Source organism: Pan troglodytes, chromosome 6 (genome assembly GCF_028858775.2).
Source record: "Pan troglodytes isolate AG18354 chromosome 6, NHGRI_mPanTro3-v2.0_pri, whole genome shotgun sequence".
Taxonomy (NCBI): domain Eukaryota; kingdom Metazoa; phylum Chordata; class Mammalia; order Primates; family Hominidae; genus Pan; species Pan troglodytes.
This window is the reverse complement of record NC_072404.2, coordinates 75,273,855-75,290,084: the sequence shown is the minus strand read 5'-3', so window position 1 is coordinate 75,290,084 and position 16,230 is coordinate 75,273,855. Positions and strand designations below refer to the sequence as shown.

At 35.4% G+C, this 16,230-nt stretch overlaps 1 long non-coding RNA gene across 1 annotated transcript in view; it reads left to right on the top strand.

Annotated features, from left to right (window-relative positions):
* Window positions 1–3,035: 3,035 nt before the first annotated feature.
* LOC134810442 (uncharacterized) overlaps window positions 3,036–16,230 on the top strand; it is a 97,337-nt gene continuing 84,142 nt past the window's right edge. Inside the window, exon 1 of the long non-coding RNA XR_010158485.1 lies at window positions 3,036–4,092. This is a non-coding gene — a long non-coding RNA (uncharacterized LOC134810442). The remainder of the gene's footprint in view (window positions 4,093–16,230) is intronic.

The following is a 16,230-nucleotide window of genomic DNA, read 5'->3' as shown; positions in this document are numbered from 1 at the left end:
ACAAGAGAAAGCAGGAAAGATCCAAAATTGACACCCTAACATCACAATTAAAAGAACTAGAAAAGCGAGAGCAAACACATTCAAAAGCTAGCAGAAGGCAAGAAATAACTAAAATCAGAGCAGAACTGAAGGAAATAGAGACACAAAAAACCCTTCAAAAAATTAATGAATCCAGGAGCTGGTTTTTTGAAAGGATCAACAAAATTGATAGACCGCTAGCAAGACTAATAAAGAAAAAAAGAGAGAAGAATCTAATAGATGCAATAAAAAATGATAAAGGGGATATCACCACCGATCCCACAGAAATACAAACTACAATCAGAGAATACTACAAACACCTCTACCCAAATAAACTAGAAAATCTAGAAGAAATGGATAAATTCCTCGACACAAACACTCTCCCAAGACTAAACCAGGAAGAAGTTGAATCTCTGAATAGACCAATAACAGGATCTGAAATTGTGGCAATAATCAGTAGCTTACCAACCAAAAAGAGTCCAGGACCAGATGGATTCACAGCTGAATTCTACCAGAGGTACAAGGAGGAACTGGTACCATTCCTTCTGAAACTATTCCAATCAATAGAAAAAGAGGGAATCCTCCCTAACTCATTTTATGAGGCCAGCATCATTCTGATACCAAAGCCAGGCAGAGACACAACAAAAAAAGAGAATTTTAGACCAATATCCTTGATGAACATTGATGCAAAAATCCTCAATAAAGTACTGGCAAACCGAATCCAGCAGCATATCAAAAAGCTTATCCACCATGATCAAGTGGGCTTCATCCCTGGGATGCAAGGCTGGTTCAATATACGCAAATCAATAAATGTAATCCAGCATATAAACAGAGCCAAAGACAAAAACCACATGATTATCTCAATAGATGCAGAAAAAGCCTTTGACAAAATTCAACAACCCTTCATGCTAAAAACTCTCAATAAATTAGGTATTGATGGGACGTATTTCAAAATAATAAGAGCTATCTATGACAAACCCACAGCCAATATCATACCGAATGGGCAAAAACTGGAAGCATTCCCTTTGAAAACTGGCACAAGACAGGGATGCCCTCTCTCACCACTCCTATTCAACATAGTGTTGGAAGTTCTGGCCAGGGCAATTAGGCAGGAGAAGGAAATAAAGTGTATTCAATTAGGAAAAAAGGAAGTCAAATTGTCCCTCTTTGCAGACGACATGATTGTATATCTAGAAAACCCCATTGTCTCAGCACAAAATCTCCTTAAGCTGATAAGCAACTTCAGCAAAGTCTCAGGATACAAAATCAATGTGCAAAAATCACAAGCATTCTTATACACCAACAACAGACAAACAGAGAGCCAAATCATGAGTGAATTCCCATTCACAATTGCTTCAAAGAGAATAAAATACCTAGGAATCCAACTTACAAGGGATGTGAAGGACCTCTTCAAGGAGAACTACAAACCACCACTGCTCAAGGAAATAAAAGAGGATACAAACAAATGGAAGAACATTACATGCTCATGGGTAGGAAGAATCAATATGGTGAAAATGGCCATACTGCCCAAGGTAATTTACAGATTCAATGCCATCCCCATCAAGCTACCAATGCCTTTCTTCACAGAATTGGAAAAAACTACTTTAAAGTTCATATGGAACCAAAACAGAGCCCGCATCGCCAAGTCAATCCTGAGCCAAAAGAACAAAGCTGGAGGCATCACACTACCTGACTTCAAAATATACTACAATGCTACAGTAACCAAAACAGCGTGGTACTGGTACCAAAACAGAGATATAGATCAATGGAACTGAACAGAGCCCTCAGAAATAACGCTGCATATCTACAACTATCTGATTTTTGACAAACCTGAGAAAAACAAGCAATGGGGAAAGGATTCCCTATTTAATAAATGGTGCTGGGAAAACTGGCTAGCCATATGTAGAAAGCTGAAACTGGATCCCTTCCTTACACCTTATACAAAAATCAATTCAAGATGGATTAAAGACTTAAATGTTAGACCTAAAACCATAAAAACCCTAGAAGAAAACCTAGGCATTACCATTCAGGACATAGGCATGGGCAAGGACTTCATGTCTAAAACACCAAAAGCAATGGCAAGGAAAGCCAAAATTGACAAGTGGGATCTAATTAAACTAAAGAGCTTCTGCACAGCAAAAGAAACTACCATCAGACTGAACAGGCAACCTACAAAATGGGAGAAAATTTTCGCAACCTACTCATCTGACAAAAGGCTAATATCAAGAATCTACAATGAACTCAAACAAATTTACAAGAGAAAAACAAACAACCCCATCAAAAAGCGGGTGAAGGACATGAACAGACACTTCTCAAAAGAAGACATTTATGCAGCCAAAAAACACATGAAAAAAGGCTCATCATCACTGGCCATCAGAGAAATGCAAATCAAAACCACAATGAGATACCATCTCACACCAGTTAGAATGGCAATCATTAAAAAGTCAGGAAACAACAGGTGCTGGAGAGGATGTGGAGAAATAGGAACACTTTTACACTGTTGGTGGGACTGTAAACTAGTTCAACCATTGTGGAAGACAGTGTGGCGATTCCTCAGGGATCTAGAACTGGAAATACCATTTGACCCAGCCATCCCATTACTGGGTATATACCCAAAGGACTATAAATCATGCTGCTATAAAGACACATGCACACGTATGTTTATTGCGGCATTATTCACAATAGCAAAGACTTGGAACCAACCCAAATGTCCAACAATGATAGACTGGATTAAGAAAATGTGGCACATATACACCATGGAATACTATGCAGCCATAAAAAACGATGAGTTCATGTCCTTTGTAGGGACATGGATGAAATTGGAAATCATCATTCTCAGTAAACTATCGCAAGAACAAAAAACCAAACAATGCATATTCTCACTCATAGGTGGGAATTGAACAGTGAGATCACATGCACACAAGAAGGGGAATATCACACTCTGGGGACTGTTGTGGGGTGGGGGGGTGGGGGGAGGGATAGCATTGGGAGATATACCTAATGCTAGATGACGAGTTAGTGGGTGCAGTGCACCAGCATGGCTCATGTATACATATGTAACTAACCTGCACAATGTGCACATGTACCCTAAAACTTAAAGTATAATAAAAAAAAAAAGAATCTTCAAACCTAATGCCTAGAACATTTTATCAACATTAAACTTCTATTTAAAGTTTATTCTTAGCTATCTATAAGAAACGTTTACAGGAAGCAGAAAAGATAAGCTCTTTCTAAGTTAAAAGAGTATATTTGCAATTTGAACTTTCAAAAATTGATAAAGCAGTACACACATTTATATTTAGAAATTGAAGCTGCAAAGCTAAGCAATTTCCTACTATGACATGTGTGTTGGACAGTGTAGGGCATAGCAATGATTAGTGATTTTCAGCAGCCTTTCTTGAATAGGCATTGAAAATAGCTAAACAAAAAAAGAGAAGTGAGCTGAATTCTTGGAGTGAATATTTTGGAGTGAATTATAAAACAGAGTTCTTGCAATAATGCATGTAAATTAAAAATAGGTTAGCAAAGCATGAGTAAAAATAGTCAATTTTCAAATACGTCTCACAGCTCTCCGAGTCTGACATATTTCTCTGGCTAAAAGGGAAGAAACATATGGGCACTCATGTTGGGAAGACCTTAGAACAGCAAAGTACTAAAACTTGCCAAACCAACTTCAAGTGGCTTTCTTCTTAGTGCAATACACACTGCACTGAGTTCCTGAGCATAATATTTCCACCCTTTCCCATGGAGTCTGTTTAAATTTGAAGATTTTTTTCTGGTAGGTGTATTGTCCTTAATTTTGGAGGAAGTTTTAAAAAGGTGGATTAATGTTATATATGCTTCCGGGAATATTATGCAACCATGAAGCTTTGCACTTCAACATAAATGAATCCCAAAAAGAGCCAGATGAACTGTTGGCTGGGAGGCAGAGCCTTAGGATGTTTCAAATTCATTGTGACTTCACATAAAGGTCCTCTCTGGAGTATGAAAGTCAATTTTACAGGTGTAAAATAAAGGAAAAGAAGACAGTCTGAAAGTCAAATGAAATTCCAGGACCACCTGTATTTCAGTGAGGTAAGTGTTATAATAAAGTGTTACGGGTAGATACATAAAAGACAACTAATTTAGAGTAAAAATAAATTGGGGGACTATTAAGAGACTGTCTTAATGTGGAATGAATTTTACAGAGTCTTTATGGTAACATTTGTAGATTAAAATTAGGTCAGTAAAGCATAAGTAAAAATAGTTAATTTTCAAATATTTATCACAGAGCTTTCTAGTTTACATTTAAGAATATATTCTGTTGCATTGGATTGATATGCACAGGATTATTTTGTCTCCACATAGGGGTAGGAAAGAAAACAAATTTGTTTTGCAATAGCCCAGTTTAATAGAGGTGGTACAAACTTTAGGAAGTATTTTAATTTTAGTTAAATTGATCCAGGTTAATTTGGAGACAATTATGAAGCACATACAAATTACAAATCATAAAATGGTAATTGTGTTTGCAGTTGTAAGAACCCAAAAGATTTAAGCTCCATTAGCTAAGAATAAAATGCTGATAACCGTGAGTCGCAGCCATGGTTTGGATGTACTCAGAAAAGTTAACTACGTAAAAAATGTCACCTTCTTATTCAGCATATTAGCTCCCTGGGTGTTTTCAAGACATATCTGCTGGCTTTTCTTTTAAAATTACACTTCCCTTAGCTACGCTGTGATATTACAGCTATGGAAGAGTGAGCTGGCTTCACCCTGCCTCATGCATCATCAGCCGAACTGTCAGTAAAGTGCTAATTGCAGAAACTTTATTACTTGAGGTGATACTGAACCAGAGAGAACACAGCTTGATTTTTCATAATCTAAACTTTGCAATGTGAGCAATTAGAAAAAAAAAAACTTTCCTTTTTGTTTCAATTTCTAAGCTAAGCAAAATTAAAATGGATGTCATTGACAGTAAAATAGAAACTTAAAAATGTTGTCCTTCTAGGTGACTTTATAACTTAGTATAAAATCCCATTAACCCCTTTTTATAAAAATGCATAATTTGAAGCTTAACAGCACTTACAATTCTATGACACATTTGGCTACCTGTAATTGGTGAAAGACAGAACTTTATTTTCTGCTTCTGTCATTTTTGTATTTTGTAGAGGAAATATACTTCAAAGATATGCTTTATATATACTCTCTAAATTTATATATTTCCTATGGGATCTGAAATATTTAAAGCACCTTTAAACACTATTTCAGAAAATGGGTTTGCAGGTAGCACAAGAAATTTCCTCTAGAAATATAAAAATAGATGAGGATGGTTTAATGGAAAATTTATTGGAATAGACGCATGGAATGTTGGGACCATTTTTAGGGCAAATTCCATGGGGAGTGATTAGAAAAATCAGCAAATATAATTCCATGTGAAATCCTTGGGGAAATTCAGTATACAATAAAACACATGAGTGGGATATCTAAATCAGACCTAAGGGTCTAAAAAGAAAACAAACCTATGATAGCCTCTTAAGGAGGAGAAATAATTAGGGACAAGATGGTAGAAAAGGCAAAGAAAGGAAAAATAGTTTTCTCAGTATAGGAAACAATGTACAACATCCTTGGGATTATTTCTCCTTTTTATGGTCGTAATGTAGAAAGACTGAAAGTCAATAGGAGTAAATTCTACTGATTAAGTGGGTGGTGTGGATTAGAAGGACACCTGCCTATAAAGTTAACTGTGCAAAATCTTGAAAGGGCTTGCGAGCCATGCTAGAGAATTTCAAATTGATCAGAAGGGCAATAGGAAATCATATAGGGTTTTGCATAGGAATTTAACATGAGCAGATTTGTATTTTTTAGGGGTCAGTCTTATTGACGTCTGGAGAGTTGCCTGGAGAGAAACAAGGCTGAAAATAGGGAAACCATTAAAAAAGCTATTACAGCAATCCACATAGGCTATGATCTAAGGCACAGCTGGGGTGGTAGCAGAAGGAACAGATGAATTTGAAAGATACTTAGGAGATAAAATCAACAGGTAAATGACTAGGTGTGTGAGGCAAGAGAGACGGGAGATTCAGAAATGGCACTTGGGTTTCCGGTCAGGACAACAGAATGGACGGTAATGTAATTTGCTAGAACACAGGAAAGAGAGTGGGTTTGGGTAATAAAGGTGATTTCAGCCATGGACCTGTTAAGATTTCCTATGAGATTTACATGAAATTAATGTAAGTTGAATAGTGGATCATGAAATATAAGCCAGATGGAAAGGAAGTAAAGAGAGAAAGTTGATGATAGGAGGAAAGGAGAGGGGTCAAGATTTGGAAGTATCCATAAATTACATGGACAAGTGTGGAGGAGTAACCACTAGAGGTCCGAGTTGGTAAGAGATTATGCTCAGAAAGTGGGATGTCTGCATTCATGAATTCAGAAGTAGACATGTCCTGGTGAAGACAAGTGCACAGGTGGCTGTGGGAGTGGTTGGCTGAAGTGGAGTTAAGGTAAGGGTCCTTGGAAATGAGGCACTAGCAGCTCAACTCAGTGCTGGGGTTTCACTTTCCTGGAGTTCATGCTGCTATTTCATTTGGAACTCAGATGCTTTTAGGGTACTGAGTATGTTTTCACTAATATCTGTACCTTAATATTTGTGCCCATACACACAGGGGGTCATGTATAAAATTCTTTGGTGGGTGATTCTGCTGTATCTAATTATCTCATGGAGAAAATGGAACTTACTGAAGAAAAGAATGGCAGCTCTTCTGCAAATAAATAAGCAAATACACATAAGCTTGTAATACATTACTGTTAAAACCAGAGAAAAGAACCGGCTTTATAATTAATTTAATTAACATATTCACCACTATTGGATTCAGTTTAATTTAATAAAATTTGGTTTAAAAGTGCTGGCATAGATAAAACTAAATGTTTATATAAACAAGCATTTGAACAGCTGAGGGAAAAGATTGATCATTGAGGGCTAAAGGTTTAAGAGCCTTATAGAAGATGGAACAATTGATCTGAACCTTAGAAGATGGGTTAAAATCTAAACTAGGGAACCTATACTATATACTAATTATACATTTAATAGGCTTGGGTTCGAATCCTGACTCTGCCTCTTTCTGGCTGTAAGCCCTTGTTCAAATTAATTAATCTTTCTAAAAATAAATGTTCTCATCTGTAATATAAAAATATTAATAGTCTTACTTATAAAATGTAAGTACATTTAAAAGCTTTTGTCCTGTAGTAATTGACTGAAGTACAAGCATTAAAAATGTTAATCATCAAAAGCATAAAGATTATATAATATAGAGGTTATATATAGAGAAGAAATTAATATATTTTAAAACTGAACATTTTTGTTGTGAAAAAAATTATAAAAAATTTAAACAGAATTAAAAATGCATTTATTGTATCCCAAATATTGGCAAATGATATCATCAGAATATACCAGATGGTTGATACCATTAGTGTTGCCCAATACCTTGTTTATTTTCATTTATCAGTACACAGATAATTAAGGTTTCCTTTCTACTTGAAGTTAGGTGTGGCCAGTGATTGGTTCTGGCCAGTGAAATGTAAGTGGAAATATCTCCTTCAATAAAGCACTTAATTACTTGACCTTAATTCTCCAATTCTCTTCTGCCATGCAAACCTCTAAGCCTGGTGTTAAAATGGAATTATCAAAAAATGTAGAACATTCAATAACCTGGTTGTTTGAGCTCCAGATTTCTAATTCACATGTGCTGACCATGAGCAAGAGCCAAATGGGCATTGTTTGTTATGCCACATAATTTAAACTGTACTAACTGATACCAGTTATAAGGTTCTCTATCTCAAATAAGAGAATAGATTGAGAGAAAGCAATGTTATCTTTTATCTAGGCCTGGGCAGACATATATTAACATGCGTTGATAAATAAATATGTGTCAGACACATATTGATAAATCAAGAAGAAAATAGTAAAGTTAAGATATATAATAAATGGTAACATAATTTTATCCTCCTAACAAATACATAGACAATGATGTAGTTAACATTATCCATATTAAATAGTTTATCATCTTAAAAATCATTTTCTAAGTTTTTAATTTCATGTGACACAGATAGCATTTCCTCTTTCCATGTTGCCTCCCTTCTAAGAGCTTATAGTCTCAGACCAATAATATAGCATAGGTTAAGTATGAAGCAAACAACCTGTTAAATATATCGGGGTTCTAGGTATGATGAAACGCATGATAAAAGGCACAATTAGGAGTGAGAAACACATGATGAAATAAACCTAAATGCTCTTTCTACTTGGTGGGTAGCTTGATGGGTTCCCCTTCCCTGATAGAATGAAAAGTATCTGTTGAGAAAGTAAAACATTATTGACATTTGAATACATAATGGGAAAGGGCTAAGACACAAAAGGGTGTTTATGGCAATCATAGGTAATGTCTCAACTCAAAATGTGGAGAAGGTTACCGTAGTGAAGTCTTCAAACTGTCATCTAGGTATCTAGGAACCACAGGCAGTAAGGATTGCGTCTGGATGTTACTGTGCCTCTGATGATACCACTGCCATTTCAGTAGAGTGGATCTCCATGTCAAGTGGATCTATGCTAAGAGTCCTTGGCACAGATTTCTGATCCCTTCAATCCTGAAGAATTGGCATGAATAGCTCCATTTTGCTTTGTGGCAATAGTTCTGACTCTGAAGTCAACCCTAATCACAAAATATCTCTGTGAATTGAAAGTGAACAAGAGATGTCAATGAAAATTCTCAGTGCTTCTCAGAACTGTAAGGCCTCCAAAGAAGTGTAAATTTAGGAAGGCTATGCAGAAAATGGCAGGAGGATGACGGTTCATTCTCCACCCTATAGCAGAAGTGATCTTTGAAATGTTGGTCTGCTCATATTATTTCCACTGTTACTTAAAACCCTTCAATGGCTTTCCATTCCTCTTAAATTGATGGCCATGAAGAACCTCAAGATAAAAAGATAAAATGACCCAAAAGATAATAAATGATGTGAACACTGTCTACCTTTCCAGCTCTTCTCTTATTATTTCCTTATCATTTCCTTCCCTGGAGCCATCACTCTAGATCAGCCATGCTTCCTCCCACCATGAAGATCTTACACATGCAATTATCTCTACCAAGATGTTTTTCCTTCCCTTCCCTTCTTAGTAGTTCACACTGCTTATCTCTCAGCCACATGTCATCTACCATTTCTTATGGAGTCTTATATTACTCCTTGGCTAAGTCACATCCTCCTGCAACAGGGTTTTGTACCACTGAGGACTTCCCCTTTGTGGTCATTGTCAGAATTGAAATTTAATAATTGTGTAGGCATAATTCATTGATGGATATTTGTTGTTATACATATTTTTTTATTTTGCTGGAAGGTAAACACTACAAAAACAAGAGGATATATAGGTTTCCATTTAGCTTCTTTTGCCAGTGTTTGCTGAAGGGTCAAACAAGTGGCAGATTTTGAATACATATTGGTTGAATAAATTAATATTGTTGAACACTACGATGATACCCTAATGAACAGATGTGCCTTCTGACTCACTTAAATGCTTAAAATAAAAGTCAAGGTATTCTGGAGGGTGTAGATGACACAGACATCCTTCAAAATGTTGCAGTTCACTATTCAGAGAAAAATGTGGAATCTGATGTTAGTCTTTTAAGTTGAGGGAAGGAGAGTAAACTGTCAAAGCAGTGCTTCTCATGGGAATTTTTTCTTTGCCACGGTTCATAAATGAAAGGTAAGGAATGAGTCACCATGTTGATAGTGCATTCAACCTCTCAGATACTCTGCAAAAAGGATTTTATACATTCTGGCTTAATTAGGATCCTTAGGTAATATCCTAGTCTAAAAAAATAAATACAATGGTTAACTAGGTCCTCTGTATATTTCAGTCAGTATTGCAGATTATATTTTGGAGAAGTCTTAGTATTTTTTCTTGCCTTAGAAAGCACCATGGTAGTGGACATCACGGAACCTTTTCCAATGATTCAGAACACTGTGATGCCTCATGGTTGTCATCTTGTAAATCAGTTATTATGGGAAATAGAAATATAAATTTAGAAGATAGAGCAGATTGAACCAAATGACCCTTGGATATAACTTGAAAAAAGTTCTGTTTAAAACCTTCCAGGAGCTTCCAACACTTAGAATGATATCCCAGCCTTTACCAGTGCCCAGTACCCTGGAATCTGGTTCCTCCCTGTCCATCCAAACTACCTTCCTGCTGTTCCCACACCTGCCAAATTCCATCCCTCTTTCTGGAAAAATCTCCCACTAGAACTTGAGAAGCTTCAGTCACATCATTTAGATTTCTGCTTGATAGCTTCTCCTCAGAGAGGCTTTCCTTGAGATCCTGTGGAAAATACCATAGTAGACAACCTGGTCACTGTCTATCACATTAGCCTACTTTATTTTCTTTATAGCCCTTACTACTTATTGAAATTATATTATTTAGGGTGTGTGTGTGTGTGTGTGTGTGTGTGTGTGTGTGTGTGTGTGTGTTTTAATTTTTATTGTTCATCTCCTGGACTAAAATATATGCTCAAAGAGTAACAATATTTACTCTATTCTCTGTTTTATCCCCAGTGCTTAGAAGAACATATGGCCCAGATTCCACACTCAGTATATAATTCTTGAATGAAAAAGAGAAATGAATCAAGGGCCTCTGATTCCGTGAAGCCCCCCCCAACTGCCCACCACCCATGACATACATCACTTAAGCAGATTGATCATTCCTCTCCTATCCCATTAACAGTTTACATTTCTTGGGCAGGCAGTGTCTAAGATCTTTATATATGTTGTCTGATATTATTTGTCAGGCTGTCAGACTGCCTGATTCTGACCAAGGAGAACAGAAAAACAGGTAAATTTTAGTCTCACGAGGGTCTTTAGAACATATAATAACCATGCATTCATGTAAGCATTTATAAACAGCCTTACAAGTAGAAGAATTCCAAGAGTACCCTTTTGGAATTTAGACATAAAACATTATAATGCCTTTTGGAACAGCTAAAGTCAGGTAACACCCAATTCCATACTGGTTGTGTGAGTGTGTATGTGTGTGTGTGTGTGTGTGTGTGTGTGTAATTGTTTGTGGACATGCAGATGAAATACAACTTAATTTATTAAATAACTCCAGACCTGTGTCATAAATTTCCTTGCTACACTTGCGCCCTTTGACCCTAATGTGCCAAGTTTATACAGTGGAGATAAAAGCACCAAGGACTTCATCTGAATACATGAATATGCAAACAGGCAAAAATATGCCCTATGCACCTGAGGAACTAAAGGGAAAATATGTCTGCTGTATTTCTCAGGACTTTAATTTTCAGAGACATCTCTCTAGGACTAGATAGGACAAAAAGAATTACTGGCCAAACTAAAACAGCTAAGGGCAAGGCAAACTGAAGTGTAGCATAGCCCTCCAATATAAGGCATCTGAGCCAGGTACTTAACATGCTATCAGGATTCTTATAGGGATGTATGTGTTAATTTTTCTCAGTCCAAATCATTTATGTCCACTGACAAATGGGGAATAATTGGGCTTAAAAATCTGTAAAATTAAATCTAAAAATGATTTTTAAAATAATAGTATTCTGTCCACAATTCAACAGCAACAATTATTTTCATCAGTCTAGCAAAAGACAATTTTTTTAAAGGTACTTTAGGTAAAATTTTCATAAACTATTTTGGTTTCAATGATGCTGTATTGATACCATCATTGGTTTCTGCAATTATTTAATCTAATTAACTTGAGTTCTCCCTAATGCCTTAACCAAAAATATGTATTAAGCATAGTATATGTACAGTATTGAACTAACTTTCTGATATAAATAATACTAAAGAAGTTTGGACAAGAGAAACATGTTCCCTCTTCAGGACAGGGCATTTCAAACAGGTGAAGAATCAGAGTTTAGTTTGTTTGTTTCCCCAGTCCATCAGAGACCAATATTTTTGTAAAGAGAAAAAAAAAGTGAATTACTACAAAAATAAAATAAAAAAGACATCCAAAATACAAGTCTAAATTATTTAGTTTTTGATTTATCAGGGATAAAATTACATTTCAATAAATATAACCAAAACAACATTTCATAGGAAAAAGGGAACTATGGAAACTCTGCAAATTGTCCATTTAAAATGTGTATGCAGGTAGAGAATCACTATTATGCCCGTATTTTTTTTCTTTCCTCAATTGTAACTGAACAAACAGTTATATGTAAAACAATTCCTGTGCCAAATACATTTTTGCACATGTTGAATGAATACCATGGACAACAATATTTAAAGTTTTCAAATGTGGCAAATGAACATATTTCTTACTTCCTCATTTATCTAATTTAAATTGGATTAATGAATTTCTAAATTTTGATCTTCACTTCTGTACTTATTTTATCACAAACCATAACAAACAGCAAGAATGTAATAAGAGAATTAGACCTTCCCCACAAATTCTTGCTGCTGTGGCCTCTTGAACTCTCTTCTCTGTCTCCTCAATTCAGCAAGACCTTAAATCTGGTGCTGCCAGTTGGAAAATGCTTCCACAGAGTTAGTGCCTGTAATCGTAGGCCTCACTTTGTTTAATACCCTTCTCGCATGGATCATATTCCTGCACTATCTGTTGAATTCCTGCAATAAATGTCTGAAAACATTTGTTTCATATTTTTCCCCCTATTCCCTAGTTGTTTAAGAAGGAAAGGTAAATTCAGGCTTGACTAGGAGCAGAAGTTCCATATCTTGCATACATTCTACACTGTTATATTTTCATTATAAATCACACCAAAATATTTTCTACTTTGCTTGATTTTTTTTACTTAAACCTTGAAATACTAAGAAATGTATTATTTAATATTATGCAGTTGGGAAGTTTCTAATTTTATTTTTATTATTGACTTCTAGATTAATTTCTTCTCATAGCATAACTGAGTAACTTCAATCCTTAGATATTGTTGAAGCTACCATTTTGGCCTAGCATATGGTTAAATTTCATACATGTATACTTAATATATACCTTGCTTTCCTCAGGTGTTGTGTTTTCTATATATCGATTAGTTCATGTTTAAAAATTTAATTATTTGTACCATCTCATTTTTTGTTTTGCCAGTTCTATCAGTTATAGAGAGAAGAGTGTTTAATAATTGCAGATTTAGACCAGGCACGGTGGCTCACGCCTGTAATCCCAGCACTTTGGGAGGCCGAGGCGGGTGGATCACGAGGTCAGGAGATTGAGACCATCCTGGCTAACACGGTGAAACCCCGTCTCTACTAAAAATACAAAAAATTAGCCGGGCGTGGTGGCAGGCGCCTGTAGTCCCAGCTACTTGGGAGGCTGAGGCAGGAGAATGGCATGAACCTGGGAGGCGGAGCTTGCAGTGAGCTGAGATCACACTGCTGCACTCCAGCCTGGGCGACAAAGTGAGACTCCGTCTCAAAAAAAAAAAAATTGCAGATTTATTCTTTTCTTTTTTAGGTTCTGTAGTATGTAGCTATGGTAGTGGATGAATACCCATTTGGTATTGTGCTATCTTCCTATTGGATAGACTCTATATTTTAAAATGTCCCTCTTATCTCTAGTCATTGTCTTACTTTGAAATCTACTTTGACTTACATTAATTAGCACAGCAGAACTAGCTCTCTGTTGGTTAGTGATTATCATGCTTTCTTCCATTATTTCACTTTCAACCATTCTGCATTCTTATATTTAAAGTGTATTCTTATAAACAATATATAGTTGTTGTTTTATATCTTAAACATAATTGTTTTTTCCTTAATAAATTTGATCTATTTTCATTTAAAATAATAATGGATAGAGCTGTGATTATGTCTGCTATCCTGCAAAGTCCCTTTTTAACTGCTTTCTTGATGACTTTTGATTTTGTCAAATATTGTGAGAACGTTTTTCTTATATTAACTCATTAACTACAACTACTTTGTAGTGATTACCCTAGAGAGTATATAACTCATTCTACACTTATTACAATTTAAAACAAGCTATTATTTATCACTTTCATTATACTACTTGAACCATAGACCTTTTAACTCCATTACTCCCCAACCTCATTTTGCATTCTTATTACTTTTACAGTGGACACACCTTTTAAGATTTTGCTGATGCATAATGTTGGCTTAAATATTTCCTGTTGCCTAGTTGAACTAAACATATCATGATGGTATTTAGTGAGGAAATGTGTCTGATACCAGAAATTGAATTCAATTTATTAAAGATTTCTTGGCATCTGTCAAAAAGTTCATCAAAATTTTCCCCTTTGCCCGTGTAATATGATTGATTATGGAAATCTATTTTTGAATAATGAAAAATATTTGAATCTTCTCAGAGACTATCACTTAATAATGGTACTTTCTGAATTTAAAGCTCTGATGAATTTGTTTTACTAATATCTTTCACTTTGTATCTCTCTATCTATAACCTAAATTTGTCTGTAGATTGCTGTATCTTTTTTTGTTCTGTTTATTTAATATTTATTACAAGCTTGCTAACAGCATCATCCTAGCTTAAAAAATTAATTAGAAAGTTTCTGTTCTTTTCTCCGTGTCTTGGAAGGGATTGAAAAGCAAAGAAATTGTGTCTTCTTAAAAGTTTGCAGCACTGTTCACAATAGTCAAATTATGAAATCAACCATTAATGTGTCCATCAAAGGATGAATAAATAAAGAAAATGTGATAATATATTCACAATGGAATACAATTCAACCCTTAAAAAGGGAGAAAGTCAATCATTTGTGACAACATGAATGGAATTGAAGAACATTATGCTAAGTACAATAACCCAAACATAAAAAGACAAATACCATATGTTCTTACTTATATGTGGAATCTAAAACAACTGAACTCATGGAAGCAGCGAGTAGAATCATAGTAACCAGAGGCTGGGGGTGGGGTATTGGGGAAATGATAGTGAAGCCTCAGTAAGGAAGAATAAGTTTGATTTTTTTTTGACTAATTGCCAACATGATGAATATAGCTAATAATTAATTTATATATTACAATATCATAACAAGTAAATTTCTAATGTTCTCATCACAAAAGAATATTAAGTATTTGAGGTGATGGATATGTTTATTAGCTTAATTTAAACTTTTCATATTACATTCAAAAATTATAATGCCACTTTTTACTTCATAAATATATACAACTATAGTTCATCAATATATCATAAAATAACTTTTTTAAGTTTGTAGAAACTCAACTATGAAACCATCTGGGTCATGAAACTATTTGAACAATTTCTTTATTCTGTATAATAACCTAACTTTATGACAAAAAGTTTACTATTTCACTTAGTGTTTAAATGTCTTAAGCACAATTTCATGTATGTAATTAATCTGAAAAAACATTTCTATGACAGTGATTGCATCACCTTTCATACACTAATATTGTGAATTACTATTCTCACGCATTTTCCCATGAGTATCTTTTAGAGATTTATCTATTTCATTATAGTTCTTAAATAACTAGCATTAGATGTATTTTCATTTCTAACTTCCCTTACTTATGTTATTATCTTTACAACTTCCTTTCTACTGATTTCATAGTGATCGAGGCAGGAGGCAGACAGATGCCCAGGCATATAGGGGCAGGTCCCAATGAAACCCAATCTTCAAGTTGGAAACTGTTCCTGGTAAATCCTTGGACCCCATTAAGAACCTGCCTTCCTGTTTCATGCACTATCCTCTGACCTTGATCCCCATCCTTCACGTATTTTACATATAACTACCCTTTCTTAATTGTTTTTCTACACTGTAGTGCCCATCTTTGAATGGTGTTCTTCACTTTGACCTTTTTTGCATACTCACAAACAAATCAGCACACACTCCCTATTCTGAGCTCATAAAAAGCCCCAGGCTCCACCACATTAGAAAACCTTCCTGTCTTCAGGTAGGAGAACCACCCCACCCCTCCCATATCACCTGTTTTTGCTGAGAGCTTTTCTTTCCCTTAAATTTTACTCCACTCACTCTTTGAGGTTTGCGTGCCTAATTTTTCCTGGTCATGAGACAATAACCCAAACCAAGCTGAGCTAAAAGAGCAAACATCCTAAATCAATAGGAGTTAATTCAGTGTACTTTCTTATCTCCCTGTTAATATTTATTGCTGCGAACAAACTATAGGAGATTTTGCAGCTTAAAACAACACCCATTTATTAGCTCACTGCAGGTCAGAAGTTTGCGTGACATCACTGGTTTCTCCTCTCAGTGTATCATA